Genomic DNA, 6,757 nt, shown 5'->3' with positions numbered 1-6,757 from the left:
GGCATTAAATGATTGCTAGCATGATCATGGGGAATTGACAGAAATACTTTCCTTTTTCTTTTTTCCAGCTAGGAAAATATGGCTAAGCATCATTCCAACTCTTCATGGAAACAGATGGTTTGTTATAGTGAAAGACAATTTCAGACTGAAATATGCTCACTTTTTTCCCTTATCGTTCTTATCGTTTTTACCAACTGTCCTTCATTATAGTAATTTGTGTGCATATTTTCTATGGAGTCTTCTTTCAAAAACATAACCCAGACCTTTAACATTTTCTATGCTTCTGTGCTGAATCAAATCAAACCTGGGTCACCAAAGGAAAGATGCTTGTATTTTGTGTGTGTACATTTTGCCACCCTGTTCATATCATTTTAAAAATCTGGTTAAATCCACACAGGCTGGTTTCATTTGTGCATTTAACCTCTGCAAAGGTAAGACCAATAAAGATTGTATCCAACTGTCACTGTGTTAGATCAAAATCTCGGGCTGAACATATGGTACAGAAAGGTTTGGGTGTATAACCCTTGAATCTGGATTTGTGGCATAGAATTTCTGCTCTTACTTGGTAAAAGATGTGACTGTCAACAGTGCAATTTTCTCAGCTTATGTAGCTGTGAGTCTGGCATGGTGATATATCAGTATATATTACAAATAGAAAAAGACCAGGCTTTAGTGTGTACTCTTTCCAAATGCCCACCAGTAACAGTGAACAATTTAGTAATTAGACATGTCTTTATCCAGTATAGAACAATTTTACTAATTCCTACTATCCTTGCAGGATAAATGGGGGCTGACATTTATCAAAAAGGCTGAAGAAGCCTTTTTGTTTGTTTTCTATAAGATAGTATGGGATTGTAAAGTGCTTTTCTACTCAGTTCCTTTTGCTAAACCCCTCAGCTTTTGGAGACAAAGAACAACATCACGATGAGTGGCTAATCAATTTAGTATGGCAATTCCTATGAGAATAAAAATATCCCTTGAGTTAGTTATAGAAATAATTTTAAAAATAAATCTTATAGGGACACTTTAAAATTTATTTAAATATCCTCCTTTTTTCTGCCTTCTTCATCAAAATCCAGCACTGTGGCTAAAATGACAATGAAAAAATTAAAAATTAAGAAAGAGATCAAATAAAAACATGGAAGCAGAAGAAAGACAAAAATATATTTTGCTTAAAGATTTTTTTTCTTGTGCTGGATTTTACCCTGGATTTCTGCTCTCTAGTAAGCTTCTTGAGTGGGGAGTAACTGAGGGGGAAAGAAAGTACTAGAACTCAGTAAGGTACTCAGAAAGGTAGTATTTCAGAGGAACAAATGGAAAATTCTGATTTTCAAAAGGAGTCAAATTTAACGTTCATTATATTTATGTGCCATAATAAATAGCAAAATCTTTCCATTACTGATATATGTATGGCTTTTCAGGCTGAATTTTATAGCAAGGGAAAGCTTCTTATTTGAGGATAGTTAATCTCACTCACAGATTTTTTTATAGATCATGCGCAGGGTTTTTTTCATAATTCATGTTATTAATGTAGATTCCATCTTCCACTGTGAACTTATACTAAGCTGAGTAACTATTTAGATAACCCTCAAAGGCAATATTTTCCTGCAGACATTTGACTATTGTGGAATGAATCATTAAAGCAATTTACTTTAGCAAAAAGTAAAACTAAAGACTATTTCTGAAAGAGAAGAAGTTTTCATTCCCATGCTGTTTCAGAATTTATTTGCCTATTAATGATTCCATAATAACTTAGCTGGTCCCATTCCATTCCTGATTCATCCAATAACTTCTTTGAAAGTTGGAAAGCTAATTGCAGAAGTGATTATTTATAATATCTGAGTGCTTTATTCAGGGGGCCCATTAAAAGCATAAACACTGGGGACAGAGAAAGGTTACAACTGTTTTAATGAAAAGAAACATATGAAAGTTTTATACAAATATCACTCCTAGACTTGTCCAGATTTTAAATAAAAAGTTCTAATGAAAATAATGTTTTCCTTCAGAGTATCCAGTATGCTCTGTACTAACAAAACCTGACTATTTTACTTCCAGTATAGCTATTCCACTTTACTTGACAGTCTTGTTGTCAAGATTTTCTTGTGGTGTTCACAAAATCAAATGTTTTCTTAAAGCCATGCTGTTTAGTGAAGTAGTGATAATTTCAGCTTGTACTTTAAAGAAAAAGAAGGGCGCCAAAACACACTACTTCATCTTCAAGTGATTTTTGTTTGGTTTGTGGTTTGGCCTTCTGTTTTAAAGAATCATACCACTGGTAAGTCAATGTGGTGACTGTCTGGGATCAGAATATTTTACATTTGCTCTGTTACCAATCTGCTTTTAGATGGATATGGCACCTCTGAGGGCCAGCAGGACAAGTGACATTCTGCACCATCTGCTGTTCCCTTGGGCAGACTGTATCATCCAGAAGTATTTTATTTATCACAATCATGATTCATTTGTGGAATGATGAACTGTTTAAAAAATGATGGTTTTTACTTTCATATGTTTCACTGTTTTCATGGTGTTTGAAAAACCAAACCAAAACATCCCTTAGGTTCTCATGACAATTGCTCACAAAGAGATAGGCAACACTTTGGATTAGTTTTTTGTTGTTAAAATATGTTTGGTTAAGGCAGAAAAGCCTTGCTATTCAGTATCATACTATTTAAGTTTTAGTTTCACAAAAGATGATTTTGGATGGAAAAAGAAAGCAGAGGCCTGTTTAACCCCTCTTTCTTTCTGCATATTGGTCTTATGTGTTAATGCACAATGACACTGAGGAGAGATGAGATGTCAGTTTAATCCATCTGCAACAGACGGATTTTGCATGTGTGCAGAGCCAAAAAGATGATTTGGAAATCTGAATATTTCATATCCTATGCCCTATGTGCACATTCAGTTCAGACTTACATTTGAAATCATCCTTTGAGACAAAGTCATAAAGATTTAATTTCCAAAGTGTTATTTTCATACAACTTGGAGTTTTGCAGCTTCTGTGAAGTGTTGTTTTCCTTTCTAATGCAGAATAAACTGTTGTGAGCAGTATCATGAGAGGCAATTCCAATCTCCCATATATGCTCAATCCTGAATATTTCCTACCTCCACTGAAATCAATTGTATTTTGGGGTATTCAGTGACTCTAAGGTATTTTTACAGTGAATTAATATTTTCCTAATAGATAAGAACACACTATTGCAGTTTACTACTTTTTTCTTTAATTTAACTAGCACTCTAATTTTTATATCACTTGCTGTTCTAACCCATGACAGTGCTCTCTTCTTTCTTTTGCTTCCCAACCTTTGGACAATATGGAACCTGAGACATTGCATGAGCCAGTCATTCTTTTATTTTGCAGTTCCAGCTCTGTGCTGTGTCAATAGACAGAAGTGAGGGGCATGTGAAGACAGTGAGGGAATAGAAACTTCTGTGGGTGGACTTGGGAGGACAAGGACGTTGCCTGAGGACAAAGACAACGACATCCTTGAAATTGTGAGGCAACCCATCCTTTCAGCACATCTGTCTAAGTGTTTTATGCTACATCCCTCAGGCTACATCTGAGAAATATTCAAGACTATGGCAAGTAATGCCACTATGATCTGAACAAGAATCCACATCTGGAATGTAGATGGCCTCCTGCAGAGTTAGGTAGCCCAGACATCTGTATCAGGATACATCCTGGAGCAAAAACATACCCTTACATAGGGAACAGTGCAGTGTCTTGACCTTGGAAACATTTGTTATGGTTGGAGGGAGATTTTTTTAGACAGAGTGTTCTTACCAACCCTAATTTTTAGTTGATGGGTAGGCCAGGGGATAGCTTGTGTTTGATGTGGGGAAGAGGAAGCCATGGCAGAACTCTCCACTGAGCTCCTCCTGGGAGACCAGAAATGAATTGCATGTGAGCGATGTTAGTTACTCAGTGAGTAATTGGAAGGGCCTCAGATACAACAGTGATGAGAGCACTGTAAGAACCCATGGAGAGTGTAATCATGAAGGTAACAAAAGATGGGGGGGTGTTCAGCTTCAGAGCAACATGCCGAGAACATGATCTAAAATGTTAAACTGGCTAAAATATCAACAGATCAAACTGAGAGAGGCTGAGACATAATGTCATCCTTCAAATTGCAGATTTGGGACTGAATTTACACTTAACAGTTTGAGACTCTTCCCACTGAAGTCTGTGGCAAGCTGCCAGCTGACCTCAGTGGGAACAGACTTAGACCAGAAGCTACTGTGCAAGCAGAATTCAAAAAGTGCTGACTCGATGCATTGGAAATAAAATTCACAGTTTCCTACCATAAAACAGGGAGAAGGGCAGGGAGAAACCTGCAAAATCTAAACCAAAGGATGCAGAACATACAGTCCAGGATGGAGAGTCAGTGGCACCAGGGAGTTGCAGAAGATAAGGTAATAAAAGATGGACTAGAGAAAGAGAGTGAAACAAGCATCAATATCTACTTGTAAGAGAAGGTTCTGGTCCTCCAACCAGTCAAGGGGCACAGAAAATGTGTTCTGGCCGCTGACAGTGGCAATGTGGTGCTGGAGCAGCCCTGCAGAGGAGAGGTTCAGTGGAATACTGAAACCAATTCTACTTATTTCTGCTAGTGTGGGCATGAATGAGAGTTAAAAATATGCTGATTTGGTAGGACTCTTTACTCTTGTGGACAATGGGATTAACCCCAGTAATCAGATGCAAATTCTGAATAAAAGATCTGCCTACCTGAAAGGAAGGATAGAGCAATGCAGGTTTGAAAGCAACTATAATACTTAAGAAAACACTAGTGTAAAAATGAAGGAATAAATCCATTTTTTTAAAGAAGAAAAAGTGCTAATGTAAAATAGAGCTCCTGCACTGATGTCACCTAATGCTGTGACCTGCACTTGGGGGAAATCAGCAATGACAGAAACAACCTCAACGCTCTGACCACATAACAAATGACATATAATGTGATTTAATTGAACAGTTTAAATTAAAATGTCACATTACCGACAACCTATGCTTCTCTGAATGAATGCATTAGGAAATTGTCACAATGGATCTGCCTTGGAAAACGGCACAACAAATGGAAATCACCACAAGTGGAAATCACCGAGGACACTGCCATTGTTATCGTTAATTCCAGGCATTAGCTTCTTGACTTTGATGTGTGTTTGAGCTCTTCAGCCTATTAGCTTCCAGTTCCCACAAGTGCCCAAGCATTCCTAACAGCAGCTTTTCATGGAAATCTCCCTGGTATGTGTGATCACTGGAGCATGGGTCACCCATCACCGGAGCATGTAATGGTGATGCCAGAGCCTGAGGCGATCCACACTGGCCCTGCTGGGACACCAGGATGGCACAAGGTTACCAGCTCTGGCAGCATGACCACGGCAGCTCCATTTACTCTGCTATGGGAGCCAGAATGTTTGATCTGGTTCTTGTCTTTCATCAGAAGTGTGCTAGCACAGAATTCTGCCTACATAGGAACCACGTGTCCCCACTGTGTTGTGTTTTTATTAGCAACCAAAATTACTAGTTGTTTGTGTTGTTACTTTTGAACTTTGTTTTGGAAGAAAGTTTCTCAGCATTTTTGGTACAGAAGATTGAAAAAATATGGTGACTTCAAAATAAAAGCGATTAGTTCATAAAGAATGTATCATTTCTAAGGTATATACTTAGCTAAGGTAAGACACGCACATTAACCTAAGGTAAGACATACACATTAACCTCACTTTTGTTGACATAATATTGGAAATAAAATGTCTTATTGACTTGAAAAACAAAAGTTTTTCTTTGAAACCAATGCTTTCAATTTTTAAATGATAAATTTTCAATGCTAGTTATTTTTTTCATTACTTAGGACAGCACAAATCCTTTAATTAGAAAAATATCTTCTGGGTTTTTTTTCTATCAGAATCTAGGTGTGACAAGCAATAGCAGAATCCTCATTAACAGAGTTTGTTCTTTGTAGGTAAACTGAACACTCGAGGCTTCAAATTTGTCTGTGGGTGTTTGGCTTCTATGAACTGAGTTGTCTTCTCAGTATTTTTCAGGTTTTTTGGGCAAACTGGGGGAAAAACCCAAGAAAAAAGCATTACTGGCTCTTCTACATTGTGGGTGAGCCAATATCAGTTGAAACTGATGCACCTTTTTCTATAGCTATTGGAATATTAAATCTGTCTTTATAAATCTGTGTAGAGAAACATGGTTGACATCTAGAAGAACAGCAGATAGCAAGATGAAGGATCAGAGGCTTAACCAATTGCTCCCTGATGTCAAACTGAGAACCAGCAGAAATAATCATTTTGGCATCAGACAGGAAAAGTCAAAGGTCAGGATTTAATGCTGTCACAGAAGGATTCTTCAAATAAGCCAAGCAGCTGCTTACTAAAGCACGATTATTTGTTGTGTTTAGGGATTCACAGAAAAGCGTGATGTGAATGGGAATGCAAGGTCTCCATGTAAAAACAGGGAGAACCATCTTATATGGAAAGTCTTTCCCACAATAATTTTTTACTTGAACAAGTCCATAGAAAGTAGGTAAGTAGGATTCTCCTGTTTCCTACTTTTCTTCTGCTCAGCTAATAAGTCTTGCCTTTAAAGGATTTTCCTTTTTACAATGAAATACAAGACAGAGTTCTATTTCTCTGAAAGCTGGATGTGCTGTTGAACAGGAAATTCAAAATTGCTCAAGTTCCAGCTTGTCAGAGCAGAAACAGTGTTTTAGTTTTTGTTCCAGCACAGAACATCAAATGTAACTCCTTGTGCCTCCAG

The sequence above is a fragment of the Coloeus monedula genome (assembly GCF_965178545.1).
Source record: "Coloeus monedula genome assembly, chromosome: 4".
NCBI lineage: Eukaryota > Metazoa > Chordata > Aves > Passeriformes > Corvidae > Coloeus > Coloeus monedula.
Note: the sequence above shows the minus strand (reverse complement) of the source record.